Source organism: Microtus pennsylvanicus, chromosome 9 (genome assembly GCF_037038515.1).
Source record: "Microtus pennsylvanicus isolate mMicPen1 chromosome 9, mMicPen1.hap1, whole genome shotgun sequence".
In the NCBI taxonomy this organism is placed as follows: Eukaryota; Metazoa; Chordata; class Mammalia; order Rodentia; family Cricetidae; genus Microtus; species Microtus pennsylvanicus.
Window position 1 is genome coordinate 52,322,988 of NC_134587.1, and position 11,454 is coordinate 52,334,441.

At 49.2% G+C, this 11,454-nt stretch overlaps 1 long non-coding RNA gene across 1 annotated transcript; it reads left to right on the forward strand.

The window, feature by feature from the left end:
* The first annotated feature begins 1,161 nt into the window (after positions 1-1,161).
* Positions 1,162-11,132, forward strand: LOC142856839 (uncharacterized). Its single transcript, XR_012911730.1, has 3 exons — positions 1,162-1,572; positions 6,803-6,869; positions 10,353-11,132. It is a non-coding gene; the product is annotated as an uncharacterized LOC142856839 (long non-coding RNA).
* The last annotated feature ends 322 nt before the right edge of the window (positions 11,133-11,454 follow it).

Genomic DNA, 11,454 nt, shown 5'->3' on the forward strand with positions numbered 1-11,454 from the left:
GCTCCTTTTATATTTTTGTGTCTGGTGGATATTGAAGCATTTTGTTTTATTTTTATTTTGAGGCAGGGTTTTCTACATTGTCCAGACTTGTCAGGAATATGTGAATTCATTTTGTGACCACGTGAACTTTGTTGTCAACTCAGGCATGTTCAGTACTCAGGTTGCATGACCTTCTTGCGCAGCTTTCCGATTTCCTCAGACACAATTTCCCTCATCTCGCTTGCTTAATTTCTAGGTACGCAGGCCAGTTGTCCTCCAACCCTCTGCCTCTTTATTTTCTTAAATGTCTGTCCAGAAGTTCCCTTCAACATTGTAAATCTGCCACCTGGGGCATGAAATTCATTTTATTTTCCAGTATTTCCAGTTGTAGAAGACACACAAACACCGCACAAAGAATGCCCTGTTCCAACGCCTTGTTCTCCCTGCAGAACTCTTCACGAAGCTCCAGCAGCTGCCCCCTGATGGCTCTTGGAGACAGGAACCAAATGTCACAAGTTGCTAGGTCTCTCCTATCAGCTTCTGCCCAGTATAATTCCCAGATTTGCCTTGGGTTCTATACCCCGATGTTTGGGAAGATAACAGGGCAGTTAAAGGTAGGATGTTCTCATGTGACTATGTCTGTATTCTGGTTCTGAGAGGATGATGCCCGAGGTCACTCTGTGTTCTTCACATTACATTCTGTTGGTGAGTAAGAGGACCTGGTATTGATTTCTTGCACACGCATGTGTGCAGACACCCATACTCTGTGTGGAGGTCAGAGGAGGACATTAGATGTCCCTCTCTGTCCCTCTTTGTCTTATTCCTTTGAGGCACTGTCCATCACCGAACCTGAAGCTGGGCTGACAAGCAAGAAGCCCCTGTAATTCTACTGCTTTACCTCGAACAGTTCAGGGTCACAGGCTGCACAATGCCATGCCCAGGTTTCATGTGGGTGTTGGGATCCAAACATAGGACCTCCTGTTTGCACGGCAAGTGCTCCCACCCCCTACGCCATCTTTCTGGTCTCCCGAGTTGGGCTCAGCAGTAGTCCTGGGCAGAGCTGCTGACTTAGGGCCTGTCTTTGGTCAGATCTCTCTTGCTAAACCATGTTACTTTTTTAAACAGTAAGTACATATGTGGAAACACTTCAGCGTCATGCAAATGTCCTGTGGATACTGTTAGTTCTAGCATCCACAGATGTTTCTTACATTACATAATTACCATAATCATTGCCAAATGGTGTTTTTCTTCTTTTATAGCATGGCTTCTATAGTAAGGAAATCTTTCTTTTCTGTTCATAAATTCATTTGTTTATTTATAAATTGGTAGATTTTCTTCATTCGATGCATTATAATCCACTGCCACTAAAACTACCACTATTGTTTTACAGATGTTTTGTTTTCACTCTGTCTATGGGTGATTGCCGGCTTGTCCACGGGTGTGCCACATGCGTTCTGAAGCCAGAAGGCATCTAAGCCCCTGAAACTGGAGTTACAGACCATTGTGAGCTGCAGCATGAGTGCTGGCAACTGAACCCAGGTTCTCTGCAGGAGCAATCTGTGCTTTAACCTCGGAGTCATCTCTCCAGCCCAGGTTATTGTCATGATCTAATTACAGTACCCTGGTAGCAGTTCCTGCCAGCCGACTTCTGTGTCCTCTGACATGTCCCCATCGTTTGTCGAGCATTCTCCTGCTTCTAGACACAATAAAAGTTCCAGGTTTGGCCTGATGCTCCCCTGGGCTCGGCACGAGGATCACCTCCTCCTCTGAAAGGTTGGGTTGTCACTAAGAACAGATCCCCTCAACCAAATGTTCTCATCGATAGCCCCAAGCCCAAACTAATACTGGGAGAGTCCTGCCTTGATTTCCCCTTTCCACACCTGAATCTTCTGCATCAAAGAACCATCCAGGCCCTTATCCATGATGTCTTTTTACTATGGTACACCCCTACAGAGGCCCATCTCTGACCTTGACATCCTGTCACCAAGATACTGGAACCTCGACTCCACAGAAGCAACCGTGACCTTCCTCAGATTGTCTAATGGCCCCATCTAGATGATCTCAGGGAGGGAGGGAGGGAAGGAAGAGAGGAAAAGACAGCAGGCATAGCATGGTTATTCATAGCTTTAGAAGATCTTTGGGAATTTCTGGAATGTTCTGTTTGTCTCTACCCCCAACCCCTTTGTTGTTGCTGCTGAAGGTCCAGGGAGAACTGACATGCAGTTCTCATTCCCTGCATCCTCCAAATGCTTTGCCAGCTCTACTCATGCATTTTGGTGCAGAGTTTACAAAATGAAAAGACTGTTAGAAGTCAGGGTGGATGGATTGATTTGGGGGTCTGCTGGGTACGTTTCAATATGATCTCTTGGCATCCGCTCAGCCAAGGTGGCCCCTAGGTGTGGAGGGCGACGCACACTCAATGTCCTTCCACACTCAAGAGATGCTCTGCTCAGCAACATGCCAACTCTTGGGCTTCTGCGAGATGTTTTGGTGAAGAGTTTCAGTAGATCAATTTCTACAGGACTGGTGGGATGGTATGGGCCAGAACCTGCCTAGCCTGGGCTTTAGTCTTGGCTGAGAAAAGGAAGCTAGCCTCTGCCCTGAGTGCCAGTTACCACCCTGGCCACCACAGGGCAGGGAAAGGAGGAACACCTGACTTTCTTTCAGAGAAACAGGTTGCTGGGCTGCTAGGAACTGGGTCTGCAGCCTAAGGAAAAGCCAGAGACAATGAAAGAGTCACTGGCTGGCTGGATAGGTTGCGCAATTTCCTATAGGGCCTGCAAACAGGACTTTAGACCTAGAACCCTGAGGTCTTGGTAGCCCTTCCCCCAGGACCTCAGCCACCAAGTCTCTGGGGTGGCCATAGAGATGAGGTGGGTGGACCAGGGTGCTCTCTCAGTCCCAAGGACAGTCAGATGACTCCAAGGGGCCACTAAGTAGGAGTCAAAAGCACATACCTGTGGGGTACTATGAAGGATCCTGCACTCAGAAAGTTGAGGCAGGGGGATTGTGAGTTTGATTGTGAGTCTAGCCAGGACTCAAAGGATTTGGGAAATCCTCTAGGAGACCCAGTAGAATTGCAGATAGGATTGTGATTCTGTGAGATGCAAGTATGTCACTATCTGCTTGAGTACTGATCAAAGTGCAGAGGAATGTAATCCATGTGAGCATGTGGACCGCCGGGACACACATATATGTGTATGTTTACATGTGTTTACATACAGTGCTGAGACTGTAGTCTCTGTAATGGCTGTAAAATACACACGGCCTCTCGGATATGTGTGAGCACATACAACACATACATTTCCCCACAGCTGCCCATGTAGATCACATGTTCTCAGGATCTGTCCCAGCTCACCCTGTGCTAACTTCCTCAATCCCCACAACCCAGGAGCACAATTTGTTGCCATGTTACACAGAGGACAAGGTTGGCCTGGAAGTGTTTCCAGGCTTCTCCTGACTGCATGACTGAAATGACTTCTATCTGGACTCTGGACAGACAGACAGACTAGACCAGGATGTCTGTGAACACAGCCCCTGGAGACACCGCTGCAAGGACACTCTGCTCTGAGGAGAGCTGTCCCGGCAGCTGCTCCTTTGCGAGCAGATCTCTGGGGCCACTGTTGAGCACAGAATCCACCTGCATTCCCTCCAGGGCTTCTTAAACCTTTGTCTGACTCCCAGGAAGATGTGGAAAGAGAAGGAGAGGACTGGCTGGATGCTGCTCTGCTCCCTTCCGCTGGCCTCTCTCAGCACAGGCTTTCAGCCTTGAAGAAGTGAGGTGTGTGGGCCTCTCCCTCCCTGTCCCAGAATGAGCAGGTGCGGCAGGGAGCAGGCTTGCTTCAAAAAAACAATAGCTTCAAGAGTTGGAGCCTCCTCCACTCCAAAGATGACAGCTCTCAGAGTCTTGTCCCAACCCTCCAGGACTGTGGGATGGAGAAGGGGGAGCACATGGAGGAAGAAGAAAAACTCTTGACACCTGCTGCAAAAATCAGGGTCCGTAAGAAAAATCGAAGCCACTCCAAGTATTTTCAAAAAGTGGGACTGAAGCCTGGCGGTGGTGGCGCACGCCTTTAATCCCAGCACACAGGAGGCAGAGGCAGGCGGATCTCTATGAGATTGAGGCCAGCCTGGTCTACAAGAGCTAGTTCCAGGACAGGAACCAAAAGCTACGGAGAAACCCTGTCCCGAAAAATCCAAAAAAAAAAAAAAAAAAAAAAAAAGTGGGACTGAGTTCAGGGAACTGGTTCCGTGGAGGAGAAGGGCTGGGAAGCCATCAGCTAACAGTGGGGCAGTTTGGTGTCCAGCAGTTGAAGGAACTGCTTCCACTAGCTGCAAAAGGAGATGGGGACTGCTTAGACGCAGGGGCCGGGTGGAACTGGAACCGCAGATGGTTGGGCGGTTCTGTAGGGGCTGAAGCCACAGAAGGGAGCTCCCTTCAGTAAAGAGGCTGGGCGGTAGACAGCGGTATCCCAGCTTCCGCCCTCTCTTGCCTATACCTTCCCATTGTCCCAACACAGCAAGACACCAGCTGCTGAAGGAGCCTGGGAAAATTAGCTTGCCGGAAATGAGCAGATCTGCAGGTCAGCACACAGGCAGCACCTTGCTCACTTGCCCATAACGTACTTCACGGAGCCAAAGAACTTTCTGGAAAAGCAAAAAACTGCTTGTCAATGCCTCAGGACTCTGAATATGGTTGAGTTCCCGTAAGAGCTCACTGGGCAGAAGAGTTCCCTCTTCAGTGTTACACGGCTTCACGGCATCGCCACCAGAATTGCACAAACTCAGTCCAGGCTGTGGGGCAATAGGAAGTCGAATGAACTCTCCGAGGCACACAGCTGGAAGACAGCAGGGGAAGGCGCAGGCAGGTAGGCGGGACTCTAAGCCCCAAGCCTGTGGTCAGGTGGGGGGGGGGGGCAGAGCCGGAGGGAGCTGATGGCTAGATAAAATTCTGAGAAGAGGGTGTTGAAGGTGTCACAGCACAGTGAATGACATCATGTGGTTGGAGAATGTGTAAAGAGGAAGCCAAGACTGAAGCAGAGGAAGCTAAATTTGCTATGTAATAGCCAGTCTCAAGAGGAAAACATTAGTCTCTTATGACTCCCAGTGTCTCAAGGCCCCGCGGCCTTAATACTGAGGATGAAGCTCCAACACAAGCCACACTGAAGCCACAGATGCTCTACCTTAAGTCGTGGGCTTCCAGGTCTCAGAAGAGGAAGTAGAGGGCATGGGGACAGGAAGTAGAGTGTGGGTCTGCCGTACAGCAGCTTTGGAGGCAGAGCTCCTCTTCTAAGTCGGGACGTTCTCTGCCGTACACACCCTGACCACACCTGGGACAGCTCGCCTGCATTGGCTGTCACTATTGCCAGGCGGCCACCATGCGTCAGATCCCGCACCCTCTAAGACCTGCCGCTTGGCTCCGACTGCCCTTCTGCAGACCGTGCCTAGCTCTGTCCTCCCCGCATCACTTCAGATACCCGGGACAGAGACGCTTGTAGCTGAAGACCCCAGCGACTGGGGAGGCCTGGAGGCGGCTTCAGGTCTTCCCTGTCCCTCGGGTGCTTCTTTCAACCAAACCACTCCTGGCACCAAACCCTCAGGCCTCATGACTCACCCGACAGCACTTTCACTTCCTCTCTGGAGCAGGCCTTTGACCTGCTATCATTGCCTTTTGCAGCAGCTCCCTAGGCCCCAAGGAGCAGCCCAGGCCCTACGGAGGGCAAGAAGCCTGGAGCTAAGGGTCCAGACACTCTGGTCTATTGTAAAGCATGGCAGAGGGGGCTCTGGGGCTGCTAGGAGACACTGGCCCATGCCAAGCTCTGACCATCTGGTTGGTGGCCCTCAGCAGCTTGGCAACCTTGGGATACAGGAAACTGGAGTGTGAAACTGGAATTGAATCTTAGTTTATACTCCCTGATGGTCGTTAAAGAGACCCACCCGCATTGATTCATTGATCCCTGACAAATCTCTTCTGGTTCTCATGTTTACAAAGAGCTCAGAGTCCGCCTGGGGGGATATGGGCAAGGGGATAGAGCCACTGAGAGCTGTAGTCCACATGGGGGAAGCAGGGCTAAGGAACAAATCCATCAGCAGGAAACCCCAACAACATGAGAGCAAGAGAAAGGGAAAGGCCTTGGAAAGAGTGGAGCAGGGGCAGGCAGTGTGGTGGGTTGTCACATCTCCAGGGCAGACATCAAGCCTGGGGAGCTTGGAACGCTTTCATTTTGAAAAGTTCTCCTGACACACACCCTGGGATCTTATTCTATTGTCCAGGCTGATTTCAAACTCTTCCTCGGCCTCTCAGCCTTCAGAGTACTGGGATTATAAGAATATAAACGTGACTGGCTATAAAGGAGGTCTCTTTCTGAAATAGAATATAAAACTATATTCAAGTGTGAGCACGGGCAAGATGGCTCAGCAGTTAAGATTTCCTGCTCTTGCAGAGGACTTGAGTTCAGGTCACAGCCTCCTGTAACTCAGACTCCAAGGAAATGATGCTCTCTTCTGGTCACCACAGCAACTCCACTCACATGGACACACCCCTGAACAGACACGTCCACAGATACATCTTCAAAAATAAAATTAAATCTTGAAAAAGGAGTGAGTATCGGGGCTGGGCGTAGTCAGTGGTGGAGTGCTTGTTTAGCATACACGAGGCCCTGAGTTCAGTCCACAACACTGCAAAAAAATATCTAGAGGAAGAATAGAAAACCCCCAAACACTACAGAAGCCTAAACAACTTTGGTGATATCATCACACATTTATCAGAAATATTTACAAAGAGATGCTTCCTCATTTCAACTGGGCTTCTCCTCTTCTTTAGGACATTCGGTAGCTCCCAGTTTCCCCGGTGCCTCGTGAATAACAGCAGCATAGCCATCTTGCTACAGGTATGTGGCCCAGCTCTAGTTGAAGAGGACCAAGCCTGACTGTGTAGCTTGATGTGGGCTATGCTCTCTTTGGTCTCCTACTGACTGCGGAACCGCAAGGAGAAGTTAGTTATTGTCTCTGAGCCTTGGCTTTGCTCACCTGTAAAACAAATCAATGGGTTGAATCTCTCTCTCTCTCTCTCTCTCTCTCTCTCTCTCTCTCTCTCTCTCTCTCTCTCTCTCTCTCTGTGTGTGTGTGTGTGTGTGTGTGTAACAAATGGCCAGGAACGTCTTCCTAGAAACAATCTTGGTGTTGTATTTTAAAGGGTGTCAGGAGGACAAAGGGAACCCTATTCACGAAGGTGAGTGTGCTTTGGGGAGGTAAAGAAATAGGACCAAGAGCCCTGAACCCAAGTTCTCAGGTCCCCTGGCTCAGGACTCAGAGCTGCAGCCTTGCAGACCCTGCTGTGCCCAGCGTGGTTTCTGAGATGCAGGCTACAGTGTCTGCCTCTCACTGCTCTGCCCACTCCTGTTTCCGGCCTCCAGTTCCTTCCCCTTTACAGACCACAGAGCCCTTTCAGAAGAAGCCACTTCTTATTTTAGCTGCATTCCCGGACCACCCCACCTACAGGTGCCCCTGCCCCCTGGGGTCCTCAAAAGATCTGGGTCATTCTTCCGGCTGCAGCCCAAAGCCTTAAGGCTGAGCAGCTGTCTCTGTCCCCAGGGCAGCCATCAGGACCCAGTTCTTGGCAGAATCAGGAGGTCTGGCCTTACAGCGGGGAGACCTGGGTTCAAGTCCAGCCCTGACAGCCTTTGTGTGATCTGTCATAAATTCCTTCATCTTTCCAGGCCCTGTGTCCCTATCCATGCTGGGGGACCTGCCACTAGGAGAGCCTGGAATTAAGGGAGGTGTCTGCCACTGCCCCAATATCCATGGCGTCCCAGCTGCAGGCTGTTACGGAATATTATTGAAGATGTGGTGCATTTGTTTATCTGTGGAACATTTGTGTAATGATGCAAAGATGTGTTACATTCTTTTATGTTGCATTTGTTTAACTCTGTGAAGCTGAGTTACTTTGCCTGTCCAAAACACCTGATTGGTTTAATAAAGAGCTGGGTGGCCAATAGCTAGGCAAGAGAAAGGACAGGTGGGGCTGACAGGCAGAGATCATAAATAGGAGGAGAAATTTGGAAGAGAGGGAGGAGTGAGAAAGAGCGGGAGAGGAGGACGCTAGGAGACAGTCATCCAGCTACACAGCACGCCATGGAGGAAGACATAAAGAAAGGTATACAGGAATAGAGAAAGATAAAAGCCCAGAGGCAAAATATAGATAAGATAATTTAAGTTAGAAGAGCTGGCTAGAAAAAGACTTGGCATTCCTAAGAAAAAATAAGCCTCTGCGTCTTTATTTGGGAGCTGGGTGGTGGCTCCCCAAAGAGGAAAGAGGAAAAAGAGTAAAAACCAACTACAGCCTGTGGAGTCAGAGTCGCCACACTTTTAAAGACATTGCTTATTAATTTATTTTTGGTTTTCCAAGACAGGATTTCTCTGTCCTGGAACTCTTTCTCTCTTAGTGTGGACCAGACTGTCCTTGAACTCAGAGATCTGCCTGCCTCTGTCTCAGGAGTGCTGGGATAAAGGGGTGCGTCACCACTGCCTGACATGAGTCTCCAACCTTTTGTTGTTGGACAAGACAAAGCTGTCATCTACAAAGTTCACAAGTGAGAACCATAAATCAAGTTTTACACACACACACACACACACACACACACATTTCCCCCATAATGTTTTAAATAAACTTACCACTCTGTTGGGTCTCATTCCTAGCTATCCTGAGGTGCATGTAGCCTGTGGGTTGAGGCCTTCTGGCACAGCTGAGCTTATAGTAGCTCTGGGAACCTAAAGCTTACACTTGGAATGTCCAGCCTTGCTCTGCTTTTGGTGCTGGGGACTGAACCCACGCTTACACATGCCAAGCACATGCTAAGCACATGCTCTGCTACTGAGCTCCGAAGCCTAGGCCATGCTGAGTCCAGGTTTAGTCAGAGATTATATCCCCAAAAGTAAGTGAAGAGCAACTGAAGAAGACACCTGATGGCTCTGGCTCACTTGCACGTGTGTACACACAGGAACACACGGGCCTATGCAATGTAAGATTCCTGAGGCTTGGGCATGCCTAGCTAATGCACATAGATGCACACAACATGCTCGTGTATTCACGCCTGTCACACTCATGGATGTGTTCACAAATGCATGTATGTTTGGAAATCCACCAGCTTACACACACACACACACACGCTCACAGGCACTAACCAGTGTGTTTATTCCCAGACACACACACACACACACACGCTCACAGGCACTAACCAGTGTGTTTATTTCCCAGACACACACACACACACACACACACACACACACACACACACACACACACTTGCTCATGTGAGCAGGCACTAACCAGTGTGTTTGTTCCCAGAACCACACACACACACACACACACACACACACACTTGCTCATGTGAGCAGGCACTAACCAGTGTGTTTATTCCCAGAACCACACACACACACACACACACACACACACACTTGCTCATGTGAGCAGGCACTAACCAGTGTGTTTATTCCCAGAACCACACACACACACACACACACACACACACACACGCTCATGTGAGCAGGCACTAACCAGTGTGTTTATTCCCAGAACCACACACACACACACACACACTTGCTCATGTGAGCAGGCACTAACTAGTGTGTTTATTCCCAGAACCACACACACACACGCACGGCTGGTGCATTTCCAGCCACACAGGCCTCTCTACCCACGGATGCACACTTGCACTGACGTTCAGAAGGCCTCATATGAACACTGACACTACAAATACAAATTGGTGGCCTGTTTGAATTCTTTGCTTAAAGAAAACTTGTGACTGCATTAAAAATGTAGGGCACATTGGCCAAATAATTAAAGCGAGGAGTGTGGCAGTGGGACTTGCTGCCATTCTCTCGGGGACGCCCGAGCTGGGCTGTGCACAGCAAGGCTTTGTCCTATATATCTGAAGAACAGGCATTTTATTACAGTAATTTATCACCCCCATAAATGCGGCTCCTCGGAAATGCAGAATAATTTGGGAAGAAATATGTTTTAAAAATTAAAAATGCAGTTGGTGTGCCCTGTCAGGTCTGTAGGGAGACACCTCTGCCGCTCCGGAACTGCCCGCGTAGCTCTAATACCTACAACTTCCATTATTTAAAGTGTGATTATATTTTTCCTGCTTGGAGCTTTGTCAGCTATAAATAAAAGATAAGGGTGAAGTGTTGTGGGGCCTAGTAAGCACTTCCATTATTGGTACTTAAGGGGGCTTGGGGACGGAGGGAACCGGCCTGCTGGGAGCTCAGGAAAGCCTGTGACTGTGCCTGAGAGCTGAGCCGATGGTGATAGGTCTCTGATAGGTTGTTTTCACGTGATCCCATGAGCTCCTTTGCCTTCCTCTGCCCAGGCCGTCCTGGGAGCCCCACAGAGGTTGCTGTCCACCAGGATCCTCTCCCTGGGGACGCCACAGTCATGGGGCCACCAGCAGAGGAGGAGAGAAATCTGTCACCTGAGGCTGCTGTTTTTCCACAACCAGCTGTTTCCAGGTGAGACCCAGGCATTTGCCAGGTGAAGAAGGGAACTCAGGACACAAAATGACTACAACATGTCCTGTGCTAGCTGAAAAACGGAGGCTGTGCCTTCAGAGTTGGAGAGTCCTTCCAATGCAAGAGCGCTACTGTGAAGGAAAGGAGACCTTTCTAGAGTAACCGGACTGTGTCCGGGAGTTTTGGTCACACTGTGACACTCTGAGACTGTTTAAATGAAGCTTACCCTGAATCAGGATGCAAAGCTAGTGACTAGCAGACCGGAATTGGCCATAGAGAAGCCGGCAATTTGGACAGAAAAGACACATGGGTAGCAAAGGCCATAATTTGAGTTTGTGGTTTCCTTTCGATTTGGGGACCAGTGAAGAGACATGTCTCCTGCTGAGTCTCTAACCAAAAAGGAAGGTCAGCTGGTTGCTTCTCGGCTTTTCTGATCTAGCAGGTTTTCACCCCCACATCTGACTTCCCAGTCTTTGTTGGTAAACAGAGCAGTAGACTTAGTGTAAATGTACACATCATGGCGGTGGCAGAGCTGGGGCTCCAGACTGGAAGACCCTCCAGGCCACGGCCTGAGGGGCCGGCTGGCCACTGACTGCCTGACTATGGAGCTGCAGATCATAATTAAAATATCGATAGTCTCGGGGCTGGAGAAATGGCTCAGTGGTTAAAGAGCACTGGTTGCTCTTCCAGAGGCCCTGAGTTCAATTCCCAGCACCCACATGGTGGCTTACAACCATCTGTAATGAGATCTGGTGTCCTCTTCTGGCGTGTGGGCATACATGGAGGCAGAATGTTGTATATATAATAAATAAATCTTTAAAAAAATAAAATAGCAGTAGTCTCATGTGCGGCTGCTAAGTTGGCAGAAAAACATCAAGTCTAGAAAACAGATCTGTCCAAGGAGTAAATAATCAAAATGAAGTAGAATGAGCAAAATCTAGAGATGAGTGTTTATTCCTAGCT